This window comes from Pezoporus wallicus, unplaced genomic scaffold, assembly GCF_028554395.1.
Source record: "Pezoporus wallicus isolate ANWC-B61680 ecotype Strahan unplaced genomic scaffold, APGP_CSIRO_Pwel_v1 contig_3952, whole genome shotgun sequence".
Lineage (NCBI taxonomy): Eukaryota > Metazoa > Chordata > Aves > Psittaciformes > Psittacidae > Pezoporus > Pezoporus wallicus.
This window is the reverse complement of record NW_026635034.1, coordinates 844,620-871,982: the sequence shown is the minus strand read 5'-3', so window position 1 is coordinate 871,982 and position 27,363 is coordinate 844,620. Positions and strand designations below refer to the sequence as shown.

General features: G+C 40.8%; 1 long non-coding RNA gene across 1 annotated transcript in view; it reads left to right on the top strand.

Annotated features, from left to right (window-relative positions):
- Positions 1 to 13,991: 13,991 nt before the first annotated feature.
- Positions 13,992 to 27,363, top strand: part of LOC130603210 (uncharacterized) — a 138,943-nt gene continuing 125,571 nt past the window's right edge. The window contains exon 1 of the long non-coding RNA XR_008973097.1: positions 13,992 to 14,079. This is a non-coding gene — a long non-coding RNA (uncharacterized LOC130603210). The remainder of the gene's footprint in view (positions 14,080 to 27,363) is intronic.

Here is a 27,363-nt window from a genome sequence, read left to right as displayed (position 1 = left end):
TCATTCCTAGTACAGGGAGGCTGGTGTCTCTGATCCCTTTTGTCATTGCAAACAAGCGCTTGACATGGCAAAACTTGTGGGTTCGCTGAGGTTAATGGTAAAACTCTCACCAAGTCCTTGGGCCCGGTTCTTCAACAGTGCTGATAATTTCAGTAATCATTAAGGGATTCAATCATTAAGGTTTATTTACAGATCCCTTAATGATTCATTCTGGAATCAGTAAGGAATCTTTTCAAGTGTTCTCCTGTCCCCACATACACATTCCCGTGTTGTAGGTAAGCTTTGGGAGGGGAATGTTCTCCTGGCTGGGACTTCCTTGCCGTTTTTAGCAATTTCTATGAAATGTTAAGAGTGCTGTGGTTTGGGTTGGTTTTGGTTTTAGTTTTTAGTGCAAACACTGTTTACAAACTGGACATAAAGGAGGCACAAAAACCTTGAAAGAGAAACTGGCTGGAGTAACCTGCTCTTAGCTGAGTAAAACACAGGAAGGAGGAAAACAAAGTGCACAAGAGTGAAGCATTGATTAGATTTAATTCAGTTCTATGGAAATATTTTGACCTCTGTGGAAATACCTTTTCTGTATTATAGCAAAATATGTTCTTCTATACAGAAACTGTTTGTGCCATTTTAAAGAGACTTCCCCCCCCCCCCTTATTTAACTACTGTGTGGTAGGAAAGTGGCCCTAACTCAGAGGTTATAGATGTCCTGAAGGGACGGCAGTGCTATTTTGCCTCCTAAAATCACCCTTTGTTAAGGAAACAAGGGTTAGACCTTCCAGAAAACCAGAATATCACAAAACAGCGAGTGAAATGTCTTGAGTGGGGCAGCAGCAAATAGTGCCTAATTCTGGGCGTTTGGGAGGGTTTGTTTTGTTTCTTTTTTCTCTTTTCTTTTTTGGTTGGCTTCTTTATTTCTTTAAAATGTTAACCTCTCCTCCTGTGCCAGCTGGAAAGCAATGTTCTGATTTTATTCCCAGTATTTAATAGCTTTGATTTCATAGTCTTTCTCCCCCTCTTCCAAAAGGCTAAAATTTTAATTGACACATTCCTGGAAATGTATTAGGTCAATTTAGAGTAAAGTATGTCATTTACACAGTGTGTGGAGCCTTAGTTTTCGTGTAAAATGCTGTTCTTAATTGATTATCATGTACATGAATTTTCTGCATCATTTACACTTACAAATGTGCATTGCACAAAAAGCTAATAAATCTCAGAGGTTTGAATATTAACAACATTTTCTTCCCCTTGTGTTATTAGCAGAGAAATCAGCCCTAGAGACTAGCAGACTGTTACTCACATGAGTACCCTTTCCAAACATGAGGAGTCCTTTGTCACGAAAATAGTTCAATTGGAGCAAATGACTATATATGACCAATGTGAATAGCATGAGGAGCAGAGCTGCTTGTGTGCGTGCAGGATTGGAGGTCCAGGTCAGTGTTCTGCTCTGTAGTGTGCTTCTGAGAGAGACAAACCCCTCTGCATGCCCTGGGATGGGGAATTGCCCAAACCACCAAAATCTTCCCACCGTGGGATAAGAGTACAAAGCACAAACAAAAAGGCAGGAGGCTGTCCAGGAGGCACAAAAAATTGGTACTGAATACTTTTGCTGGCTTAGCAGTGCTCAAGTGAGGGTAGTTTTATTTCTAAATCAGTTCAGGTCTGTACTGCTGGGGGATTTGAAGCATGAGGATGCTCGTGGCTGTGGAGTTGTACTATCGGTGCTGCTTGGGGTTTAGCTGAAGCAGGAGGCTTTGGGATCCTTGTGAGTCTGTCCGTGTTTCAGTGAGTAAAGGTGTGAGCTACAGAAACTGCCCAGAGCTATTGAACCCTACACATCCATTTCCTCTTAGCCGCCTTTGGAAATGTCTGTCTTGAGAGAGCAGGGTTTTCCCTTGTTTTCTTGCTGCATTGTGCAGATCTTGGCCAGGCATCACTGTGTCCCCAAAATTGCCTTTTTTTTTTTCTGCTGGGAATAGCAGAATTATCTTTTAGGATCAAGTCCTTGCTGGTCATACTCCAACCCTGACTAGCCCTACCTAGATCACCCAATCTAGGTATCCAGAAGCGCTGGGCTTTGCCTCACCACTTAATGTTGCTGTACTGAGTGTTTGTGTTGCTTACAAACCTGCTGTGTTTTGCTCCATGGATAGCTGCATCTTTGCAGTGAGAATAGGGATTTCTTTTCCATATACCTGCTTTTATCGCTCAATGGCCTTCCTCTTTTTTTTTAATTAGGCAGTGCAGGGGTGCAATTTAGTGTAATTTTTCTCACTGGACTGAATTGCTGAAGAACAGTTATACTTAAAAGCCTGTAAAACAAAAGCAAACGAGCCTTATCTCTTTGTTTTTCACTTAAAGGCACACAGAGAAATGGGGACATTGCTTTGCCCGTGTGTTTGACCATCAGTCAGAAAACTCTTAAGTAACCCTAATGGAAAGCAAGGATTAGGCATGTTTATTGAGGGAGTAGAATTATGTGCCTTAGAAAGGATGCTTGCTTAGGATCACTGCTGTATGAATGACTGGGACTGTGGCCAGAGGTGGGAAAGAACACGACTGACATTCGCAACCCTCCCAGCTATCAGTAAGTACAGCCAAAATAATTACCCCAAGGCATCTGGATAACCCAGCCTAATTAGCAGTGCCTGAAAACGAGTGGGTTGCATGTTTATACCTGAAGAAATCAAATTACCCTCATACATTTCACCAGGGGCTCTTCCAATTCATTGCTCTGTTGATGAAAGAGGTAGCTATTTACCATAAAGTCACAACCCCACAGCCTGTGGCTATTCGCTATGTTGAAGAGTGTTACTGCCCTGCAGGGAAATTATTCCTTTTACTGGAGTTGAAGGCAATATTCTTTGCACTGATGAGCTCTAATACTTTTATGGTAGGTGGCATGGACTGTAGAATATACACAAACATAGTAATATGCACTTAATTAGATTACTTGTTAATATCATTCATTCATTTAATTTGGTCAAAACTGCTGTAGCCAAATGTTCACTGTGAGCTGCACATTTCAGTTCCCAGATCTGAGACCAAGATTTAGGGAGAGTTTTAACATCCTTATGGATAATAAGCATATCCATAATTAAAATATTTGCCGCTAACCCATATTGAAGGGAATGTGAAGCCTCACATTTCAGGCAACAGGATAAAAAGTAAAATCAAATCTTTGAGCTGGGAGGTTACCCCAAACCATTGTAATTTCTTTCATCTTCTTTTGAAACATCTCAGACATTATTTGAAGAGATCATGCACTGTCTCTAGCAACTAGGGGCCAGATCAAGTCTGGCAAATTTGTAGTTCATTATTGCAGCACAGATTCCCTCTGTTATGATGAAATGTGAAAACTTTCAGTGGCACCATCCAAATATCAGTGTTAGAAAGCTGCTATTTAGAAACAATGACCAGAAAGGCCCAGATCTAAAACACAGGAAAAGAAGGTCTAGGCACAACATTAATGTATTTAAGAATAGCTTTATTTAATCCTTAATGATTATTAGGGAATAAGTACTGTCATGTACATGTGTGGATAACAAATCAAATGGTTGCAGCAGAGTGGATTTTGATTCAAATTAAAGGAAGACAGAGTGATACACAAATCTACTTTTATCACTATTAAATAGTTTGCCCAGAACAGACATGGCTGCTCTTGGCACCCAATCCTGGAACTCAGTCCTTAGAGGGATATGCATGACAAATTGGTTTGCATGGAAATGTTCTTCCTTGGACATTCTGCACCGGTGTTTAAACCCAGAAATTCTCAGGGTCAGGGAAGGGTCTGAAAGGAAGAGTCACAAAACCTCCTCATCCCGTGTTTTGAATTGACTTCAAATGCAGATTTGTTCTGCTTACTTTTGATGAGTGAGTGAACTAAATAGGGGATTGGGCTTGTAAAATGGTGCCTGGGTATATTAAGCAAGTTCCTCACCTCCAGACGGCAAGGTTCAGATTGGAGTTTAGTGGCCTCAGGCTGGTCACTAGTGGGCAGTTGCCCACATTGCAAAGCATAACACAATTTAGCAGAAATCGGAACAATTGACAGTTTCTTCTCAAGAGATGCTGTAGACTCATTACTGGAATTGAAGGGGTGTTGGAGGTCAGAGCTGAAGTGCATTGGCAGCTCTGTGTGGAGGAAGTTTGCAGAGCTCTGTGTGGTAGGCCAGATGGTGCTATTAGTGTCTAACTTTCCTGAGTACTAAAATTCACCAAATATCCCTCTAGCCCCAAAACCAAACAAACAGGCGTGCTCACAGACGTCCCACACAGTTTAGAGCAGTCAGCGTCCCTGGCATCCTTACCAACTTTCCTACTCATTTAACACCACCACAGATTAGAGGACACAGTAATGCAACACTCTGGGCTATCTGCTGAACGTAGCTCATAATGATTGACACTCTTGCCTGCGTCCTGACTTTGAACTACATGTTGTATATTATTATTATTTGTTATTGTCCTTTAAAATGCTTTGAGATATAACATATGGCAAGTGCCAATGCACCATGGTGCAATGTAATTTAGTCAAATATCAGAAGCATAGACAGTGCAAATGGAAAGCAGGCAAAATATCTGATCCAAGTGCCTACTGGTATAATTGACTCAGCCGAGCCAGCCTATGTCATTAGTCCTATAAAGAGTTGCATTTACAACAATAAAACTGAAAAGCATGGAAATTAAAAGCTGTTAGAATTTCCTCTTGTGTGTATTTATCTGCACGAATGCTGTATACTCCCTGCACAATTTTGTAATCTGTTTGGTAAAGTGGCATTACACTAACCTGTGTCAGCCCTGTACTGTATATCAAACAATATCACACTCCAAAGGAGGATTAATCAAAGCAGCGGATGTGCTGGTTTAGTACCCCATGTCTGCTGTCTATTACACACGCAGTAAGCTCACAAATTTAAGCTGCTGAACAGAATAAAATCAAGGGGCTCTTTTGCTTCCCATCCTTGAGTCCTGAAAACACCCCCAACCAACCAGCCTGTATGTTTTGCAAAGGGTTTCTGGGCAGGTGAAAGGACTCCAGGACCAAGCGAGGAGGTACTGACTGTTTCTGCTTGGTGCCGAGTGCCAAAGGCGGTTGACGGACAAGTGTACCCCAACAATGTTTCACTTATTAAAGAAGCCTTGTCAAACAAGCTGAAAGCCCTGCATATAAGTGACCTTTCTGTTCACCTCCCATTACAATGAAGATTTGAGCATTCCTTGCGAGCCTTCCAGTGTCGACATTAAAGAATCAGAGTGTCTTTCCATCTCTGCTGATGTGCCACTAGACCACTTAAGAGAAAATTGAGAGAGTATATTACAGGGTGAAAGAGCAGAGTTTGGAGGTCACTATCATTCTCATTAAGAGATGTTTCTATGCAGTGCCCATAGGTGGATAAATCAATACTTTCTGTCTGAAAATGATCACGCTTGGTAAAGAGTGCTTTAATTGGGCTGTTACTGTTTATGGAGAGTGAGTATTTATGGGGGTTTCATGACAATAAACAGCAGAGCGGATGATGGCTTCCATGTTCCTTTGTGGGATGTGATATGACAAGTTGGATGACAGAAGATTTTGACATTTCAGACCTCCCTTGAGTGAGGGGAGTGCAAACTCTTAGCAATTGGCCAGGAACTCCCAAAGTCCCAAACTGGGATCCATTGTTTGATGCATGCATTGTTTGGATAGAGAGGCCTTTATTTCAGGTATCTTTCTAAATGTTACACATTGAAGAAACTAAACATTAATGGTCTGATAGCTGAAGACAACCTTTTTTTCCCACCCCTTTTCTTTCTCCCCCACTTTGTAGTGACACGGGGTGGTTCTGTTCAATGTGCAGTCTTTTTACTGTCAGCATGGAGACAGAAAGAGGCAAAGGTTACAGGGAAAAGGGGAGACTGAGATCTACAGTTCTTACAATGAAAGCAAGCAAAAAGAAAAGAACTGAAAACCAAAAGCTTTCCTGGCTGTGGAGGACAGGGACTCTGAACCCAAAGAGGATCAGTTTTTGAACAAAGTTCCTGAAATCCTGCACAGGGTTTAACAGCTCTGCAGCATTAGCTGGTGCATCCCAAATGAAAGCGCATTCACACACGAGGGACACAAGGCGCACTGAATGAGGGATCTTCAGCCAACCTCATTCTTTCAGCCAGAAAAGTGTTAAACTAATCTTCAATAAATCTCACCAATGCAGATGTAGTGTACACATCCTGACAAGTTATTTATTTTGAACATGTTTTAGTTGGGATTCCTGGGTTTGACGGTCTCGCTGCGTTGTATCTCTGCTGTCCCAGTTTGAAGTGTGTATATTTTGCATCTTTCTCTAAGGAAGTCCAGGCATTTGAGGTAAGCTGTATGTGGAGAAAGTATGAGAAAGTTTCAGAAAATCTAGACGTGAATTAAACCAGCTGTCAGGATTTGAACCGAGACATGGAGTAATAATTGCGATGCATTAAAATTAGCAGGGTGCTTGCTTAAGGTTATGTGGGGCATTTTGAGTAGTGCTTTGTGGGCTGCACCATCTTTTCTGAGGTGAGTGATAAGCAAACTAAGCAAAATTGTAACTGCTCCATCTTTTCTTAGCAGAGACCACCTCCAGGTTGTGTTAATACCTTTCTTCAGGCCAGATGTTGAAAGGCATTGTTTGCATCATTGTCTCTTCGAGAGTCCAGGACTGCAGCAGTTTAGAAGCTGCAACAGGAGTTGACTGTTAAACACATTGAGCCTCAGATGGTTTTCTTTAGCTAACAGAAATGCTGAATTTTGTAACTGCAAAGACAGTTCTGTGCTTTCAACAGAAAAGAAATACAGATTTTGCTTTAAACTGTCTATTTAAGTACATTTTTAGGGGTTGTGTATCTAGGTTTGCAAATTCTGTATAAATGAAAAGCAAGGTCTCTTCGAAAGCATGGGCTGTTAGGAGAAAAATAACAACAACAACAAAAACCTCAGGCTCCAGTTTTGATGGGAAAATATTACTTCTGGTTATTGTTTCATCAGTAATCCATAATACCTCCAAGGGAACTGCTACAGTCTGTCATCTCACGGACAGCTTAAAAAAAATGGCATGCTATAGAACTGGTAGGCCCTAAGGGAACTTTTGAATAGCTGATACCCTATTTGTGCAATAGATATTTTCCTTGATAACTGGAAATTAAGCTTGCCTGGGAGAAATGTAAATATCATCTCTAATTTGCACTCTGAATTACCATTAAAAATTATGTGTGCACATAATCATATCAAACATTTCAGAGCTTAACCATGATAACACTTGGCACTCTCAGCATCTTCAAAGCACTTTACAAATATTACCAATATATCCTTCCACCACCCCATATTGTTATCCCTACTTTACAGATGAGGCAAAGGGGTCAGTGGGGTTCTGTAGTGCCTTGGGATCATGCTGACTATACGTAACACTACTGTGATAGGAGCTCCAGAATTTGACTATGATTAAGCCACTGCAGATACACTGCTATTGGTGCTAATTTACTTACCAGTTGGCAAAAATAATATATGCAGTGACAGAAGTGCACATGATACCATTACATAGGCATTGGGCCTCCTAATGTAGTTAAGATGTAGCTGCAGGACAAAGATTTTGTTTACATCAAAAGAATGGCTGGAAATAAATGGAGTTTTCCTACATAGGTGCCAGTAAATAGCTGGAATTAGAACCAGACAGATGCATGATTTAAACATAAACAGGCTGAATCAAAGCGAACCCGTTCAGATTAGATCTTGTTCCTAACATGTTCATAATTATGGCTAGTGGAGTTGGAGGGGAAAAAAATTTAAAGGCTGGGTATTATACTCAGCCTAAATTGACCTTGACCATAGTTAATGCCATGCAAAAGCAGTTCATATTGCGAAATCCCTCGCTGCCTTGTGTTTTGGTTTTTACTGTGTGAATTCCCAGGTGCTAGACTGTGTTGTGATAAATATTTGATCACACATTTGCAAACTGGAGGTTTTTTTTTTATGAGAGGAAACGTTCTTGCGTTTTGGGTCTGATCCTGGTCTACAGAAGCCAATGAGAAGTTTTATGATCTCACAGTGACAAACCAGATTTAGAAGAGAGTTTTCAGCAGAATTCCCTGCTGCCCGATCATAGCGTGCAAGTCAGCACTACACGCTATTGTAAGTCTCCCATAAAAATTCAGTCTCAAGAGAAGTTACTTCCCGGTTAGCTATGAGATAGGCAAGCTACAGTGTGTCCCATTTTCTTGAACTCTTCAGTAGAGCTGTGGAAACAACAGATTACACATCGAGTTCCAACCCCTGCCATGGGCAGGGACACCTTCCACTAGAGCAGGTTGCTCCAAGCCCGTTTCAACCTGGCCTTGAACACTGCCAGGGATGGGACAGCCACAGCTTCTCTGGGCACCCTGTGCCAGCGCCTCAGCAGCCTCACAGTAAAGAATTTCCTCCTAATGTCTAATTTAAATCTCCCCTCTGTCAGTTTAAAGCTGTTCCCTCTTGTCCTATCCCTGCAGGCCCTTATAAAAAAGTCCCTCTGTCTAAAATCTCTGATATGATGAAGGAACCCTGTCCTTCTTCATTTGTTGAATCCAGATGTGACCAGCTCACACTGCTCTGCTGCTGTAGGGTTCTTGAAGGCTCCCGCCTGCCTTTTTGTCCTAGGTGATGTGTGAGGCTGAGCTGTGACTCCATGGACAAATTTGTTTCACATTACTGAGGAAGGGCCTGGTGCTTCCTGCAGGTTGTCACCACTGTTTTACAGCAGTAGCCAGCCTTTGATGGGAATTCTCCCCCCTGCTACCTTTCAGGATTGTGTGATTGTTGGGCAGCATGACAGGACTGTGTTCCTAGCAAAGTTTGCACAGGTTGTGGTCAAACATATGGTACAGATTCCATACAGGTTCTAAATCTTGGGATCATAAACTCATATAAGGGAGCCACAATTCCCTCCCCTTCCTAAATCATAAGATAAAAGGCAGCTTTGGCTTGGTAGATGAGTATGGAAGCTATAGAAAAGACATTCCTGATGTGGGATGTTTGACATCTTAGCAGATAGAATTAGAAGCCTTAAGAGACCCTTACAACAGCATACCTTTAAAGATGTGCTAAGTAAGTAAGTAATAAAGCCATCCTAAAAGATCTTTGGTTAAGAGCTTAATGCAGGAGTCTAACACTCAACTGCAAACTCTTGGGATACAGAGTCAGTGGGGATTGCTCTTTGATAGACGTTCAGGAGTCATTCCAGCACATGCTTCTTCCTGAGTAGATGATAGCCATTAATGTCACTTCCGCAGTTCAAAATACATCATAACGTGCTGCTGGAAACCCCAGATGTCTTCTCCAAATAACCAGACTTCCAAAGATTTGGCAGAAAGACTCCAGCTGCACAGAAGTGATGCTTATGGCAACTTGCAAATGTACAGTGATAATAAAAAAAAGAAGATGAATTTGTTTGTTCTTCCAGCTTTTCATATTCCATAATTTCTGAGGCCTTTCTCAGTTAAATAGTTGTGAACGATTGTCACAGATATAATAACATAGCTGTAGAAGTTGTATGTTTTCATGGCAAAATTTGCAGTGATTCCAAAGGGGCTGGGATTTTGTTGCTGTTAAATGGAAAAACAATGTTGATAATGAGGTAAAGTGTAGAAACATTCTATTACAGTAGACAAACAGTACAGTGATTGAGTTTGAAAGGGAAAAACACCAGCAGCCAACTTTGCAAGGATGTGCGCCTGGATTTCCTAGTTGCAATTCATTAATCACAGAATAATTCAGCAGCGCGGAACAAAAAAGGCCTTTTTTTATCACCATCGCCTCTCAGCTCACAAACAGCATTGTCTATCCCACCGTTTCATGTCAAAGAAGAAGGAATTTTAGCAAATGTTTGATTTATTAGAAAGTGAATGATTCTTTGCAGCCATGTGGGGCTAGCCCATGTTTCAATAAGACAAATTGCATTGTAGCATTCCACTGGCAGCCAATGATAACTCATGATCCAGACAGAGTCGGTTATACCAGAATGGATGAAAAGCAGGAGCAAAAGGACACAGAGCAGAAGAAAAGAAAATGCTTCAAGAGCTGTTATTTAAAAGAAAAATGAAATTAATAAATACAACCCTAAACATTATTTTAGACGCTGTTTTAAAATACTTCAATTAAGATTCTGCTCAGCATTGCAAGCGGAGTATGGCAGAATAAAGAGGATCATGTTCTCTCTTTCCCAGTAGTAAATTATCATATTTATACTCAGAAAACATGCCGCTGTCAACTTCAGTCATTTGTGTAATTGGAAAAAGGTAAATGATGTAATAAATGAGCCCCTACTTTTGTTAAAAAAAACCAAAGTAGTGGCAAATGGTACAGTTTTAAAATGAATTAATGTCAACTGTGAAAAGCAAAGCCGAAGACAAACAAAATCTGACTGTTCCTGACCTTTAGTTAATATTGATAGTTTATCACTGGAGAACTCATTGATTTATTTTCCAGTTCATATCTGATTATCACTTCAAAATAGCACTGCATATTTTAAAACAGCTCAGCCGCCTCCGGTTCCATTTCCACTATTCCAGAGCACAAATAAATGTTCCTTTAATTCCCAGTAACGTAATGCTGCTTTTTAACTAGGTGACCCGCCAGGAGCAAGCCCCAAGGTGATGGGTTGCTTCCTGATTGCAGATATGCGTGTCATGAAGTGCTGCGCTCTGCCCGTCGGCTTTGTTCTCCGGGATCCACGGAGCAGGAAGGGTATTGAAATATACAGGAATCTTGTTCCCAGGGAGCTGACAGGCAGACCTGAGGGACAGTGCGAAGTGCATACCTGGTATGTCTAATTTTAGGCCTGCCAGCCCTGACAGTGTCCCTAGAAAAAAAATCTATACTAATTTCTCAGTGACACAGAGAGCTGTAAACTGCAACATTTTTCATTCCACCACCAAAATGTTCTTGTGCATGGTTGTTTTTTTCCCCCAGTATTATTTAAAGGAACTGTCAAGCCTTCAGCGTTTAACAAGTATTTTTAAGCTGTGTTTTTCAGTGTAAAGCTGCCATGCATTCGAGATATTGTTGCATGAAAAAGCATAAACTAAAGTATCACATTAGAAAAGAAATCAGCATTAGACATAAAACCAACTTCATTTGATGGCTTCACACTGATATTGTTCCCCATGGGAGAAGTGTTACAGTTTGATAGGTTCTGGGGGCCCTGTGTGCTGGTGTAAATCAGGAATCCCTTATGAATTTTGATGAGGCTCTGCAATTTTACATCAGCTCAGGTTTCTAGACGGCGGGTTCAGTGTGTGTACACTGTGTGGAAAGAAAGGTGCAGTCGTTTTAAATATAATTGAGTAGGCTCGTAAGAGGTTCCACTTAGAAGGTAAATTATGGTAACAAGTCAAGAGTGTGCTCTGTGTAGTTTTCATTTCAAGTGTATGGTCTTCTGTATTCACTTAACTAGGCACACAAATCTAAGCAGACAGATGAGATAGAGGCAATCAAAGAGAAAAGCTTTATTTGGAGCTTTTGGTAAGTGTTGAAGTTTTATTTTGTAGTGTTTCCCCACGATGCAGTTTCAGAAAGGACGAAGGGATGGATCACAAACAGTTTAATATCTGAATCAGTGGCTGTTGATCAGCTGAATTTTGGCCTCCTCCCTGTGTAATTGTGAAAATCTTCTCTCCAATTTGAATATCTAGCAAAGGGACTGAGGAATGAATCACTCTGAACATTCCCTAAGTGTGCTCCACTGTTAATTGTCCCATCCCAAGCCAGGAGGGGCTGAATGGTGGTGTGTTTCATACGTGTTCTCTGTGGGTGAACACATAATGCGATATAATGCTTTTGGTGGTCTTCTTTCCAGAAGGCAGCTTCTGCTTCAGGGAATCATGAAGGTCTCAGAAAAGCATTCTCATAGTATGAGAGAAGTGGCCAAGGAAGCATTGCAGGGCATCAGCATAATGGCTTGTGTTAGCAATCGTTAATGCTTACATTGAGTTATGCTTTTATGGCTTTCAAGTACTGCACAGTGTTGAGTCCAACAACGGGTACTGTTTTTAGTACCTACCATTGTGTCATTCTGTGTTCACACACTTAACAAACATGACTTTGAGGCCAGCTGTATCAATACGTGTATACAAAGGTAACTGATCACTTGAGCACGAGTTACCTGCATGTGTAAGCATTTGAAGGGAGAAGCCCTTAAGCAGAATCAGTAGCTTCTGCCTCCTTTAGAAATGTAATTGCTAGACTTTTCCTCCCTCCAGTAGTTTATCTACTTTAACACATATAAAGTAGCTCTTTCTCACAATAAATAAAAGCTATAAACAATTTTAGTTTTACTTGAATTCCTTTCTGCGGCTTGGCTGGTGTCCTGGTATTTTTTTACTTTTCTAAAATTCTGCTTAAATTATTTGAAACTGAAACCACACAACCATTGCAAAGAACTGAAAATAGCATATCTGATTCATCACATTAACTTCTAGCACCAGTGTAGATCATGGAAATGAACTGATAATGCTGTGTAGCAACACAAACACCCATCAGCTTGTGTATGTATGCATAGAGGAAGAATCTGTTGCCCCAGCACGTAATGGGTCATTTCTGGCACTTGGTACAGAGATTGCAAAGGGAGAAGAGAAAATAAGGGAGGATTTTTACTGAAGAAAAATTTCCGTCAGTAGTTTCATATACTCCCCCCAAAAGTCCAGGGAGCATCATCCACTCTTGCTCCAGTTCCAGCCGACTGCCTTCTAGGCCAATATATCATCTTAGTTTGATCAAGGAACTAGCTAGAAAAAAGTCAGACAGCAGAAGAAAGTCGCTTTACCTCTCCTTGCCTTAGTTACCTGTCGACACTACCTTTCTTCTACCACCAAGGGAGATGTGTCAAGGAAAGTACACCAGGAGTCAATGCTGCAGGCCAGCTGTGGTGTACATGATGATGCTTTCCAGTTTTCCTTGGGTGTTTCTTTTTCCATTGGAACATCTGAGCAAATTTCTGGCTCCATGAGGCTGGAAGATGTTTTGTGAGGGGCACTGGAAAGGTTCTTTTGCTCTGCCAGTAAGGGTGTCATTTGGTTTGCAGAGTTTTGTGAACAAAACCCAAACCAAATCACAGCTATTCAATTGAATTTGTATCTGCTCACATTTCCAAAGGGGGGGAGGGAATTACAGCATTCAGAAATCTCCAGTACAAAAGATAAGTGGAAAGGTTTGCGTAGCTTGAAGTCAGAGCTATTCAAAACCAGAAAATCCATGTGGAAACATGTACGTTAGTTTACAGCTCTACAAAACAGTCCCTGCTTTGAATGCTCCATAAAATGTTTTTTGATTTGAGCTCTGTTGAATTGGAAGTTCCTAACAAAGCAGGTGAGCTGGGTGCAATTCCTTTGGAAGTACTTCACGTTGGTTTCTGTCTTATTCTACTTTTACACACGTGAGTTAGTAAGAAGGAGCCTGATTTGCACCTACAACTTATCAAATAAATTAGCAGATAGTTAAAATGTGAATTTGTACATTGCAGAGATGGAATATTCTGGGTTATAGCGTGTATTCCAGGTGCTGTTGTGCTAAAGGGATTATCAGCAGTTTAACCTGTAGCTGCTGGACATTGCCCCATATCAGAGCTGACCACTCCTGAAGAGGTCAGGGAATACCCGCACTAGCAATTAGGTGGATAGTAAATCATCAGAGGAATTAATTCAGAGGAAGAACCGTTGCAAGTGGGATCCGAACAAAAAGCTGTTACCTGTATAAATAAACCTGTACTCCTTGCAAAAATATAACAGATGTCAAAAAATCCATTCCATCTACAGCTTCTGTACAGTAGCGTTTCTCAGAATACGCATACCTTAGTTATTCACAGAGATCCTTCTGTGAGTCCTTTGCTGTACTAAAATCTACTTTTCTTGGTAAATGTAGAACAAATACTCAGGCTGTGATCTCATTCCTACTAGTGCCGGTGACAGGAGTCCCAGGGGCTTCACTGCAAATTAGATCCCCTGGAAAGAGACTGAGAGTCAGAACGGATCCGACCTCTCTGCCACTTCTAGGAGCGTACTCGTACTCTTCACACCCTCCCTGCCTTGCCTCTGACAACTTTTCCAGTAAGATCGTCTCTCCCGCGCGCACTGTCTCTCCTCTTTCCCTCCCACCCCACGAAAGAAGCTGGGGACAGGTATGGAATGGTCTGTTAGGCTGCTCCTAAAATACAGCCACCACAAGCTCTGTAGCTGTGGCTGTTCCCCTTCCCCAGCTCCCGTAGGTTATTTTCCAAGAAGTATGTTTTGATTTAATTCTGTTTTTCTCAGGCTCTGTTCTCATAACTCCATTCTGTCACTCTTTTGATCGGTTATACATCAACTGTAACATAACTCTGTGATTTCACTTGGTACCGCTTACTTCATACAAAAAGGATCTCACTCTTCAAAGAAAACTTTTATTTCATTGTCTGCTACATATGCCAGTTTTCCCGAAGGAAAAAGGTTATTTATTATTTCGTTCCCCCTCTCTGCTTCCCCCCGTCCCTCTCCAAAAGACTAACAGACACTAATCTCCTTTCATCAGGTTCCCTTCTTCCTCATTTTTTTCTTTTTGCACAAAATGCTCGCCGCTACCTTTAACACCTTATTGTGTCTGGAGTGATAATTACTTTCAGTTACCGCAGCTGGTGCATGGAGAGGCGTGCGGGCCCTGTAAATTGGGAATGGGCAACCTGGGTGGGATCGCAGGAAAACACAGAGATCTGCAAAATCAGACGCCACAATTAAAAGCGACAGAGTTTTGCTTTTCAAATGTTTTTCCTATTATTTTCTATGAACTTACCTTTGAGATTTACTTTCTGCCGAGTCACCTCTGCAACAGTTTGCGATTCCTTTGTTAGAGGAAGGGACCGACTGATGCACATGACAGAAAATAAGGAAAACACAAATTGGTACCTGAAACAGTTAAAGCTCACATTTGGAAACAACACACACAGAGGCATAGCTGAGAGTTGCCTTGCTGGACAAGGGGAAACATGGGTCTGTCAACAAGTTTTAAGATCCTCTAGGGTCTTATTACTGCTTATTTGAATATATAAAGTATTTCTCTGAAGTTGCTGAGTCTTGATTCAATCTTTCACATCTCTTGTTTTAAGTGTAGGATTGATAGGGAAATTTGGGGTTGTCGTACAAATGAGCATGAAGTCTGGGTTATAACCTTTCAAAAATAATAGTATTTGCCAACATGTATTTCCTTTTTCCTCTTCACTTCTTTTGTAAGTAGTATGCAGAAATTATTAGCAGTATTACTAGTGTAATTTTGTATGTATTTTGACTGTTGCAGCCCCTCACAGCATAATACGAGATCTTTATATCTTTATATTCCTACTAACCACAAGAAAATTGGCATGCACTGTTCACTACATAAAATCAGGGGTTTTGTGAGACCAGATTATACCTGTTTTCTTAGATTTCCTCAAATGTGGAATAGTGAGTTATTTAATACACCTTTTGAGATGCATTTAGCAAAATGTTTGCCACAATCAGCGCTGCTTTAGGCATCCTGGCTTGAAACCTGGTATTTTGCCTGCTGTCTGTGCTGGAGCCTGTCAGAGGTTTCCCATGCCTACCTAAGGTTAGGATTAAAGTTCCGGTTTGGAAAAGCAGGGTCTGTAGTGCAGGAGTGGCTGTGGCTGTAGTGCAGGAGTGGCTGTGGTCCTTTGCAGCTTGCCAATAGGTGAACAAAAAGCATGAAGAATCCGTTTGTCTTTATTCCATTCCCATGCTTAGTTAGGTTAGAGTTAGGGTTAGGGTCAGGAGAAGTGTTAAGCATGACAAGCAGTGGTATGTTCCAGTTTCTGTGGGGCAAACCTGATGTAGTTGTCTGCTTTGAGCTCGAGTTACGCTGTGAGTTAGAAAAAGCAGGGCAATATCAGCCAAGATGAGTGTGGCAAGTTCCTGGAGATAAAGCAAGAGCAAAGTATGACAAGCTGTGAAGGAATTATTCTTTTTGATTTGCAGGCAGTGCTGGGTTCCCAGGCCTCTTCGAGTCAGGGTCTGGGTCTGGGTTAAGGTTATGGTTAGGATTAGGAAGAGGTAAGGCTTTTAACTTTGATGAGCTGTGGGATTTTGCAGCTTCTAGAGAAGTAAATTGAGGAAAAGTATCAGTATCTTCATATTCATTATTCATTATTTTTGGCACTATGGGTACTTGTGCATATTTTGACAAAGAGTTACTATTACAGTTGCGTTGAGTAAACAGGGGAAGGTATAATTGGAATATTGGGGTTCCCCACATTCCAGAGGATAAACTGAATCAATGTCTGTAATGTATCACTCCTTATTTGCAGACATAATTAGGGCTAGAAACTGAAAAATTAGTTGTTTTCAATATCTTGCCAATGCAAAACTTCATATGGGTACTGGGATGAGGTATAAGAAACAATGTGAGTTGCAAGAATTGAGCTGTGACTGGTCCAGGATGATGAACGGAGGCAATTCCTGTTTCATGTCAGGAAGTTTGAAAAATCAGTCGGGTTGCTCCTTAGTACAGCTGGATATAGCCTCTTCCCACCTTTGTACCCAGTGCCTCCATAGGCTGTAGGGGCACTGCTGACTGTCTACCTGTGTTTGAGATAAAAAATACTCCCCTTTTTCTATTACACAGAGTGCCAGCTTTGCTGGTTTGGCCATGTGAACAGTTCTCTGGCTGATAAATGCTTAGAGTTTTAAGATTCCACTACTGCATTTAGACAAATCCCAAGTTCAGGTGTCATTTTCAGGGTAGCATTAAGAATTTTTATTTATTTTACTTATTTTTATTTATTTTTTTGTTATAAGAGGCTCCACGTTTTTTCTCTTACCAAGATGCTCTATCAAAATTTCCAAATAGGCTTTACAATGCTGAGTTGCAGCCAAAAATCTTTGCTAGAGTCGAGCAAGAATTCCAGGCACTTGACCAAAGCAGTATTTCAAGAATATATTGTATTTATTTGAAAGAAGATAATGCAATGCGGTCATCTTTTGCTTCACTACAGGTATAAATCCTCTAAACCCATTGCAGATGTGGCAGGGATATTGCAACCCATTAACCTAACCGAACGTAACTGTTTTTCTCTTGCAAGGCTTGTCTGACTCGGTCTCTTTCTCTTTTTGCTGTGAGCGTGGTTAGATCTGTTAGGTCTGTGCATAGTCTGCATGTACATTGTGGCGTTGAGTTCCGCTGTCTGGACCATTTCCCTGTGAATTAGTACTGAAATGGAGCAGCTGACATCCCCACACCTTCCCTCCCTACCCCTCTGTGTACCCATTAAAATCAGCCAACTAAGATCTCACTCCCAGTCTGGCACTTTTGTGTCGATACCCTATTGAATGGGTATTTTTCAAGTATTTGTATATAAGTCAGTGTGAGTATGAATGGTACAGTCTGTCCCTAAAAAAAAAACCCAACCAACAAATCACTATTTCATATGGTATTTTAGTATGTATTTAAGATTCCTCCTCCTTACCGAGTTTGTGTCCAAAATGGAATTACTAGTCTGCAGCTTTGCTGATTGTGAATATGTCCATGAGGCTGAATTTCAGATGTACCCATTTATGAATCTGGCTGATATGCTGAATGCAGCATTTTGTGCAGGTCACGTGTTGTGTACAAAATATCTGATAAAATGCTGCTCACAGTCTTACAGATCTTAGAAATCCTTTCCATATGTCTAATCTTAAATCCTTTCCATATGTCTCCATCTATACATGAACACCAATTAGTCAATTAATCTGCCACCTTTATTTAATTAGATAATAAAGAAGAACTTTTTGAAGTTAAATCTCATTTCATTTTCGCTGGAATCAAAAATGACAACTAGTAGCAGCAACAAATTACAAGATAAATTTCATAATCCACTCAGTGAATACATTAATATTACAGTATTTGCTGAGTTAAAACGAGTCCAGCATTCAATAGTCTCCTATGCAAACAAAATACACTTGCATGAATCCAAACAAGATTTTATTATAATTACAATTATTATTATTATTTTAAAACAAAACCGGCTCTTTGTAGCAGTCCTGGAATGATTGCAGGACATTTTGACTCTTCAGGGTCCTTAGAAATTAACCTGGTGTTAATGAAAGTTCATAAGCAAGAATCCCGATGCAGTGGAAATCCTCCCATGCCCCCCTTAGGGCAACTAGCAGCCGCTTTGCCGTGCCGTGGTGGCCCAGGGCAACCAGACCAGGGCCGAAGGTGCTGGCTCGGTGTGTCTATCTCCATTGAACCTGTCTCATTAGCATGCCTGTGTGCTCCCCCAAGACATTCCATTTCATGTGAAAGCAAAATATAACAGAAAGTGGATGTTTGTGGGGTTGCTGCTGCAGCTCTTATGTTTCTGGAGGGGAAAAAAAAAAAGGCAAAATAAAATTCCCTGCCAGGTCCAGACCTAGAATAAATGAGAACAGCTACACTGAAGCCCACAGAGCAATATCACCTGCACCTAGGGAAGATTTGTCCCGTGTATTTCTTACTTCCACCACAAATAAACTCAATATCGAGGCATTAATAATTTTAAAAGGCAGAAGGGATGTTATTTGCTTTTTTTCATGCAGCAGAACAAGAAAATGTTTTTTGGTTAGTTTTTTTTTTCCCCACAAGAAAATAGTTTTCTAATAATAACCCAGTATTAAGTGTCAGGGAGTTGCTTTATGATTTTCGGCGCTTTATCGCAGCCAGCTATTGGGAATGGGGTCAGATTTCCAACTCGCTGCAGAAGAGATGCTTTCAGTGGCTTGAGCATTGTTGTTTTCTGTCAATGAATTATCAATTGCTTTTGAAGACTGATCACTTTCTTTCTTGGGTATACTTGAGAAACACACAACTTTCTGATGGCGTCTGAAGCCTTGTTAGCAGGGAGCTGATTGAATATAAACCCCTTTGTAAGTGTGGAGATGATAAAGATTTGGAAACCGACTTTCAGATGTGTTTGGATTTTTTTTCTCTCTATTCAGAGTGGACAGAACATAGAAAACCTTAGAGGCTCTTATGCTTTCCCTCTTCTCTTGTGTCAGAAAAGAAAGTATTTTGGGGTTTCTGTATGAAATTGTGATAAATGAGAAAATTACAGAGCAACCCGTTTTGTGTATAAAAACCCATTTCCAAAGTGACTATCCTTGGACAGGTTTTCCATAGGCATCTGTATATGGAGAAAATCCCTCAAACTCACACACAATATGTAAAGAAAGCTCTTCTTCTTGCATGTTTTTCAAAGTCAAAAAGAGATTTTTGTTATTTGTATCCAGACATTTAGCTTATGCTTTGATGCAGTAGTTGAAGTAGTTTATCTGACTCTCTCTATTTAGACAGATGCAATCATAACATAATATGTGCTTTACAGGTGATAAAAAAGGTAGAACAGGAAGGGAAAAATGCAACCAGTATTCCCAACTAGGAAGACTTTAGGTCTTAACCATGGTGAATGTTGCCACATTGTATTAGTGATAGTAACTTAGGGAGAACTGCTCGTGATGGTAAAATAAAGCCCTGAGGGGTTTTTAGGATGTGGGCCTTAGAGATTTCAAAGTTGAGCAAAAGAGATTAGGATTCTATTTTTTTATCCTGCTCCTAGTTTTTCATATTTATATATTAAGCTGCTTGTATTAAGCTCTTCACTAAGTAGTATTTCTGATCTGTGCTGCAATTTGTCATGACATTTCTCTAGGCAGCTATTATAAAGATGTCTGCTTCCCTTTTTCCTTAAACAAGAAAGTAGGCTGCAAATAAGTCACTTGATTTTTAAATTACTATCAATTAAGAAAATGGAGTGTCAGGGTCCAGAAAATTGATAGCTGAGTTCTGAACTTAGATCTGGAAAATACTGAGCCGTAAAATATTAATACACACCCACAAGAAAAAAACCCTTGATGTTATGTTCATCCGACCAACATATGTTGTTTGTGAATGTCACTGGAGTTCTGGTTTTTAGAATAGTGAGAAAAAGGTATTTGAGTGAAACAAGCAAGGATGATCACCTGAGCAGGTTTTAATGTAGAAACTGTTGCTGCTGAGACTGGTTTCCAAGCCTGTTCAGTACAAGTCACTGGAACTTGCCCTGACTTAAGTGGATGCCAGTCTCTCCTAGCAGGGCGCAGCTTGTGTGTACCGCGTCCAGCCCGAGAGGGAAACAGCACCTGCCCGCGTAGGTTCTTCTGCGGCCCCTCTTGTCACAGAATGCTTCCAGACAGCGCTGACTTTATCTTTACTGCTCCCCAGTAAGGGAGAGAATTGTCACCAGCCTGTTGTAAAGGCAAATCGGAGGCCCGGTGACACTGGGGCTTGTTCAGCGTCACGGGCTGGACTGCGCGGCACAGCCAGGAACCGAGCCTTGGCCACGGGCAGGCATCTTGTTCCTTTAGCTTCACGTCTGTCGTTCTTCCCCCTGCTTTTCTGAGGTTCTGTGAATTCAACAGGCTTGACACCTACCTTTCAAGGTGCCTGAGTCTCTTCTGACCCAGAGCTGAGCTGCTTTTGCAGCACCCTCTGAAAATGAGCATTTCCTGAGCTCTCTGCCTTCAGCAAACAGAGCAAGCTTGCTGCTGGCCGCAGACCCAGAACCCCAGGAGGAGAGGTTCAGCTTTTGCTAATCCATATTTGCTGGTTGAGCGTAGGGAGAGGAAGAGGAGGGTTTTATTTACAGGTAATGTGCTTAGGAGGAATTGTACAGCTCATCAGAAAAAGATGACAAACAGTTTTGCAATTTAATTAAAAGTCAAATTGCACATTCCGGATTCTTGGAAATGAGACAAAAAGGGAGAATAAAACACAGAGAAATTGAAATTGTGTCATAACGATGGTTGCGATGAGTTTGGTCAAGTCGACTGAATTTCCTAGGAGTTTCACTGTGGATTTCACGGGCTTTGGGTCAGGACCCCATCACCGTTATTTTCTCTACCTGAGCTCTTTTTATCTTTGCTTGCATTTTGATTTTGCCTTTATTTTTGCTTTTGAAGCCTAGCATTTAAATATGCTTCCTCTGTGGAGTGTGTGTATATCTTCATGACTTCTTTAATGACTCTTTTCTCTAAGAGTAAGGCAAAAAGGACGTTCATTTCCGTAACGCATGCATTTCATTTACGATTAAACCGAAAAGAGATTTATGGGTTACTACCCTCATTTCAGCTGTAGGTTGAACATTTTCCTCTATAGAAATATGTTGCCTGAGGAGGCTGCAGCCCCCCCTTCAATTATTTGAACTTGATGTGATGTCCAGAGAGTGAATTGTGAAGAAAAAAAAAAGAAAAAGGAAATAAAAAGCAAATAGGTTTTATAAAAATTACTTTTTCATCTTTAGGCATCATAAAAATATTGTCAGAGTATAGAATTGCATTGTGGTGTTAAGGAAAAGTCCAGTAGTTTGATTTATAATTAAAAGCTGCTGATTTACATTGCGTTTAACAGCATGCTGATCGGACAACAAGCTTTTCCCAGCTCTAACGAATCTGGGATTGAGCCTTGGGAATGGAGCCGGTCAGGGCTTGAACATTACAGAACTGTGCAGACTGCAGCATGTTATCATTAACAAACTTCCCATGTTTCATCTCCTGTCTCAGTAGCTAGTCCACAGTTTCCTTTCTTCCTAAGTGAATTGCACTACAGCCCTGCACTAAATACTAGTTGGGGGATCTTTACTGACTGAAATATTAATGGAGCAGATTTTTTTCTGTGAGGCAGTCTGGGTTTCTCAGTGGATTTTCCCCCCAACATCTAACAAAGGTCCCTTCTTGACAGGCAGCTTTGTAAAAACAGAGGAAGCACCGAAGACATTGAAACAGAGAGAACGCAACAAAACCCCTTCTTAAAAATAACCCACTTTTGAACTTCAGAGAGGACGCAGCGCTTGCTTTGCAGTGAACACAGGCTTAGAGTGGTTTTATCTTTTTAACAGCCATGTGTAGCACATTTGTTTCAGTTTTATATCCACTGTCATAATATGATGGTTTTATTCGGGTTTTAAACATGCTTCGGCTAGAAACCCTACATCTTTAAATTAGGCAACCCCGGTGCCTTTGCGATTTCCCTAGCTGCACTCTCTCACCTTACCCAGGTGCATGTTAAATCAGTATTAATGACAATATCATCCTTCTGCAGTCATCTCCTGCCTGCAATTTGGTTTTAATTACCCACCACGTTGTCCTTCCCCCTCACTGACAGCCATTAAATAGGGAATGACACCAGAGCTGTGCTGGTGTCGAATAGACACTTCACCGGGGTGGTTGGTTGGTTCTCTCTCTGTTTTTTTTTTTCCTCCCTCTCCTCTTCTCTTTTCTTGACCTTTTTTTTTTTTTTTTTTTTTTTTTAATAATTAAAAAAAGAGAAAAAGAAATCCTTCCATAAAGCAGGCTGCAGTGCCTCCTCGTGGTAGCCAGGGAAAAGAGGGCTTTATTTAACTGCCTTGTTTGGATGGCTTAGTGCTGCTTGCTTTGGCTCAGTTAGAGCTCTTGGGAGACTGGGGAGGGGGGGAAAGCATCATCCTTAAGAGGGGAAAAAAACCCGACACTTAAAAGATTAAGGCATGATTGGGACACATTGAAGTGTCTCCTCACTGATACCTAACAGGAACTTTGATGTAGTGTTTAAGGCTTCTCTGGCAGTCTGGAATGGCTCGCTCAGAAGCAGGAGGGAGTCGGGTCAGTCCCAGTATCAAGGAATAAAGGGCTGGAGGCAAATCCGCTGGCAGAGGTGAGCCAAGAGCTGGGCCTCTGCCTGCCCCTCCCTGCGCTGCCCTCAGGTAGTTCACAACCTCCTTCCTTGTGGGGTGGTGTTTTGCTACGTAGAATTGTACATAAACACTGGCAACAGGAAACTTTCATACCAGACATGGCCTTTCATAAGGTTTCTATAAAACTTCTAAATTCCTTTCACTTTGGCCAGCAGTTTGCAGTAGCTTTGCCCTGTACACACACTCCACACACCACCCCCCTCCCCAGTATCTCTATTTACCTCTGTGGGAGGATTTCTTCGTGTGAACCAAATTCCTGCTGAAAAGATTGAATTCTAGACTCACTGCACTTGATTTATAATGCTATAAGCGATGGTAGAACCTGTCAGCCTGATCCTGGCCCGGTCTCAGTGCAAGCTCAAATCTCAGCAAAGGCACTTAAAAGGATACTGAGAAGTTGGGCCAGTGATCAGCAAAAGAGCATTAGGGGAAATATCTGTCTGCTAGTAAACAAGAGGAAAAAAAAAAGAGAAGAGGAATTTTAGAGGAGTAACCGAAACTTTTTGAATTGGGAAATTTCTTATTCCTGTTTTTTTGTCAGTGTTAGATTAAAAAAACCCACAACTCTTTATTGGAGGGAAAATAATGTGAATACCCAGGCAATTAAGCTGGCAAAGAAGGCTTGTGAAGGATGATCACTGTCCATCCACATTTTGCTTTGAACGTGGACAATATTTGATCTTGTGAAATGTCAGCTGCATTGATTTCATTTAAGGGGCCTAGATTGTGAATCACTAAACAGTTGCTCTGTATATTTGCTGTCCTTTACAAGAAAATTTGTGTCCAAAACTTGAGGCTTATAACAGCAAAGCCTACCAGAAAGGTTTAATCTCTGATAGAGCTTCCATATATTGGTTTACAGCTATATTGAGTCCCGTTAGAATGATTTATATATATTTATATATATATATATATATATATATATTTATATCTAATTTTTTTTACTTTCCTAACATGAAACTTGATGCTTGGAAAATCTGATAAGCGAGTTTCATTTCCCTGGAAATTTATTGCTTCTATTTCCAAGTACAGGGAAATAAAACAAGTAAAAACAATAAGCAGTCTGTAAGGAGGGTATTAATGAGGGGTCACTCTTTTCTCATGTAGGCTCAAGCTCAGGAGAAAAGGAGAAAGGAGTTGCTTTGGGGGCAATCTAAATAGCTGGTGTCGTATATTTACCTTTATTTATTTGATAGGAACAGCTCTTTTCTATTTCCTCCTTTAAAACGTGCTCTCCAAATCCGAACAGGATATTTATGACAAGAAATAGAGTCTTTCCTTTAGGTGGGGTAAACTCTTTTGACTTCAGCTCAGGAACAGGCCGATTTTTCATTGACAAAAGACTATTTATGCTGCATCAAGTATCTCTGAAATTCAGAAAAGCCCATTTGTATATGTAAAAGAGATCCTATAGAATTCCACTGTCCCATCCTTACTCCAATAGAGAACTGCATTATGCTCATCTAATTCCCTGTTCTTTCATTTGGAAATGATGGTGTTCTTCCTGGTAATTGCTGTACAATGCTACGAAGCTGCCAAGTTCCACTTCAGGACTCATTATATTTAGTAATGGTAGAGAAAATTGCTACCTATAGAGCATTTGATATTGGAGATGAACGGGCCTTCACAATGATGGAGATGTAAATCCTTGTAGATCCAGTTGCTGAATCAACTCCTAAGGGAGACAGACCATCCATTCTGAATGCAAGAAGGACAGTTTGAATGACAAACATGAAGTGAGATCTAATGCAGAAGGCAAAGGCTCCTGAAAGAGGACAATGAGAGACTAATGGAGAGCAATGTTATTGCTAGCAGTGTCAGTTTAACTTCTAGATTTCTTTCATACCAATTCCCTCATTTTCCTAAGAAAGTTCTCCTGTTCTACCTCTCTTACTTTTTCGTGTTGCAGAGCAGTGGCTGAGCTGTGTGTTGTAAAGGCGATGCCTTTTTTTAGATCCTATAGCAGGTCTATTTTTAAACGTATTTTCTCTAGGGAAGGGTGCATAGTTTACTCAAAAATTACCATATGCTTTTCATCTCCAGTAAAACAGTTGTGGTAGAAAATACTGTATTTCTAATCTGGTGAGTTGTGAAGAATCAGAGAGGCCTGATGAAGAACCCTGGTTAAAATGATACGTGCTTAGAGACTCTTTTCCTCCCTAAACTGTTTCCGAGAAGTAGTTCAAGAGGGACTACAGGAAACATTATTGTTGCTTTTCAAGTTATATGCCTTGAACTTACCAACAGTTGTACGTGTAAATAATATAGGTAAGTACATGCTTTGAACTCAAAAGGGCTACATACATGTAGGAAGTTTTTTATGTGTGTAAGTGCCTGTAAGATCAAAACTGTACTTAGTATTTCATTAGCGTTTTAATCCTCTGTGGTTGTGCAGTCCTACGGACAGTCCAGAGGGAGTTTCTGATGATCTACCTCAGGAGCTAAGCAAACGATTCATGAGTTGGGCTGATTTTATATTTTGAGTTTCAGGATGATAGAAATATGCTTTTTTTTTTTTTCTTTTGTTAAACAAGTTTAAAAATGAAAGTCAAAGCTACTTCATTCCAAACAGGAAGTCTTGCTTTGTGCTACATATTGCTGTTTTGGCGTATTTTTCCTACAAGTAAAAACATCTTAAATTCAATTAACAAAATTTAGCATATTTTAGCCTGCCATTTTCAGCTTCAATATCTCAGTGAAAGTGGAAGAAATGTAGAAATACAATATTGCCTTTTAAAAATTAATTTTGATATTTGTTTTCCTCATTCAATGTTTTACCAAAATCAGTATCAAATTGCAAAGGGTTTTGGTTAATTTAACATCTCTGCTCTCTATAAAAGGCCATAGAACACAACCCACACCCCACAGAAGCTACTGAGAGTTTTTCCTTAGTTCTATCAGAAGCTGATTTTAACCCCATACAAATTCCAGGGCTCCTAACTACAGGAAATTCAGGAATTCTTTGTGTAAAGTTCTTCATTTGGTTATAACCAAATGCCTGTAGGACCACACAAACTACAACTGCTATAAGATCTTTCAACTATTACTCAGCCTTTAAGCAGAGTTTATGACAGTGCTGGCAAGCAATGGATTTAATGAATGTTTTGAGGAAGTGTCTGTGTTTATACAGGAATTAGTAGATGGGTATGTGTGAGACCTGACGAAGAGCTAAGACATGATGAAGAGCTAAGGCAGTAAAATGAATCCTGCAGGACTGGTGAAGCACATGAGGGGCAAGTAGACCTGAGCTTTTAGACCCAGGGAAAAGTCATGGTCCTTTTTGTCAGTCTGTTGGGAACAGGCTGCTTCTCAGTGTCCGGGGAGAGACTGCACCGAGCTTCCTAGTTCATCCACATAATTGCATGGTGCAGAAGCAAGGACATTCCTGCCATTTTTCTTGGTTTATTTGATTCCAAACCAATTTTCCTCTTCTCTCTTTATAAATGCACACCTTTCTATTGAAATCCTTAAAGCAGTCTTTGTTATCTGGTACCTCTTTGACGCTATTTCTATGTGCATAAAATAGAAATACCGCTGTGCTACCCTGCTACTCTGAGAGACTTACAGGGGGGTTTGGGTCTGTTTGTTTTGCTTAGTTCTGTGTGCACACACTGGGAGGAAAGGCGAGAAACCAGGGGTGAGCTTCACCTCTGCACTGGGTAAACATTTAAACTTTATGATTCTTGTACTAGCCCTGTACAGAAGGGTGAATTTCACCCTCCATAAATGTAAAGTCTTTCTGTGTTATTACAGTTGCTTCTCCCCATCTTTGAACCCCCTCTCTGTCATTAAGCTTTCTTTTAGGGTCCAGGCAAATGTCATTCTCTTCTCCTCTTTCTCTGACTGGCCTCTGGTTATATTAGAAAATAAAATTAATCTCAAGGGGAAAATAGCACTTAAAATTATTACTACTGTTTAGCTTACTAAAGTGATTTGCTCTCCGTGACCTGTCTCAGGCTGATCCTTGTACAAATCAAATCAGCACACAAAACAGCACTTGGAAACTGTTTCCAGACTCGGAATTTCACAGCTCCTGAACCTTTAGAATGTCACCGGCAAATCAAAAATGAACATATTGGTTTATCTGTCTCTTTAGATCCCAGACAGTGCCTTTTTTTCTTAAGGCACGTGATTCTCCCATGCTCCGTATTAAGTACACGAATAAGCCAGCTGTAACGAATGCGTCTAGGTGAGCACATGCTTAAATATTTGGCAGAGTGGGGGCTGAAGGAAATTTCCAGCCACTTCTAAGTCTATCCCTGTGTTGTTGGGGATTAACATCACTCTGACCTCCAACAGTTTCTCATTAAGCTGTCCAAAATATGAACTCTACCAAGCGCCTGCTCGTTGCTTTAATTTGATGGGTTTCATCAGTGCGCTGGAGGAGACAGCTTGTGGATAGACCCAACTGCCATCATATTTCTCTAAGGCTGGGCTAGGTCCTTGCCAGGGGTACACATGCCAAGCTCAGCACCGTGCTTCACACAGCTCGTGAGCCCCGAGGGAGCTGCGTGTCCTCACAGCATGGTCAGAGATACCAGCTCAGCGTGGCTGCAACAACAACATGTTCATTAGTTCTGCCTCTTAACAGCAAATTAGTGTAGGTGTTGTGCCTATGTGTTTCTATGCGTGGCTATGCTCT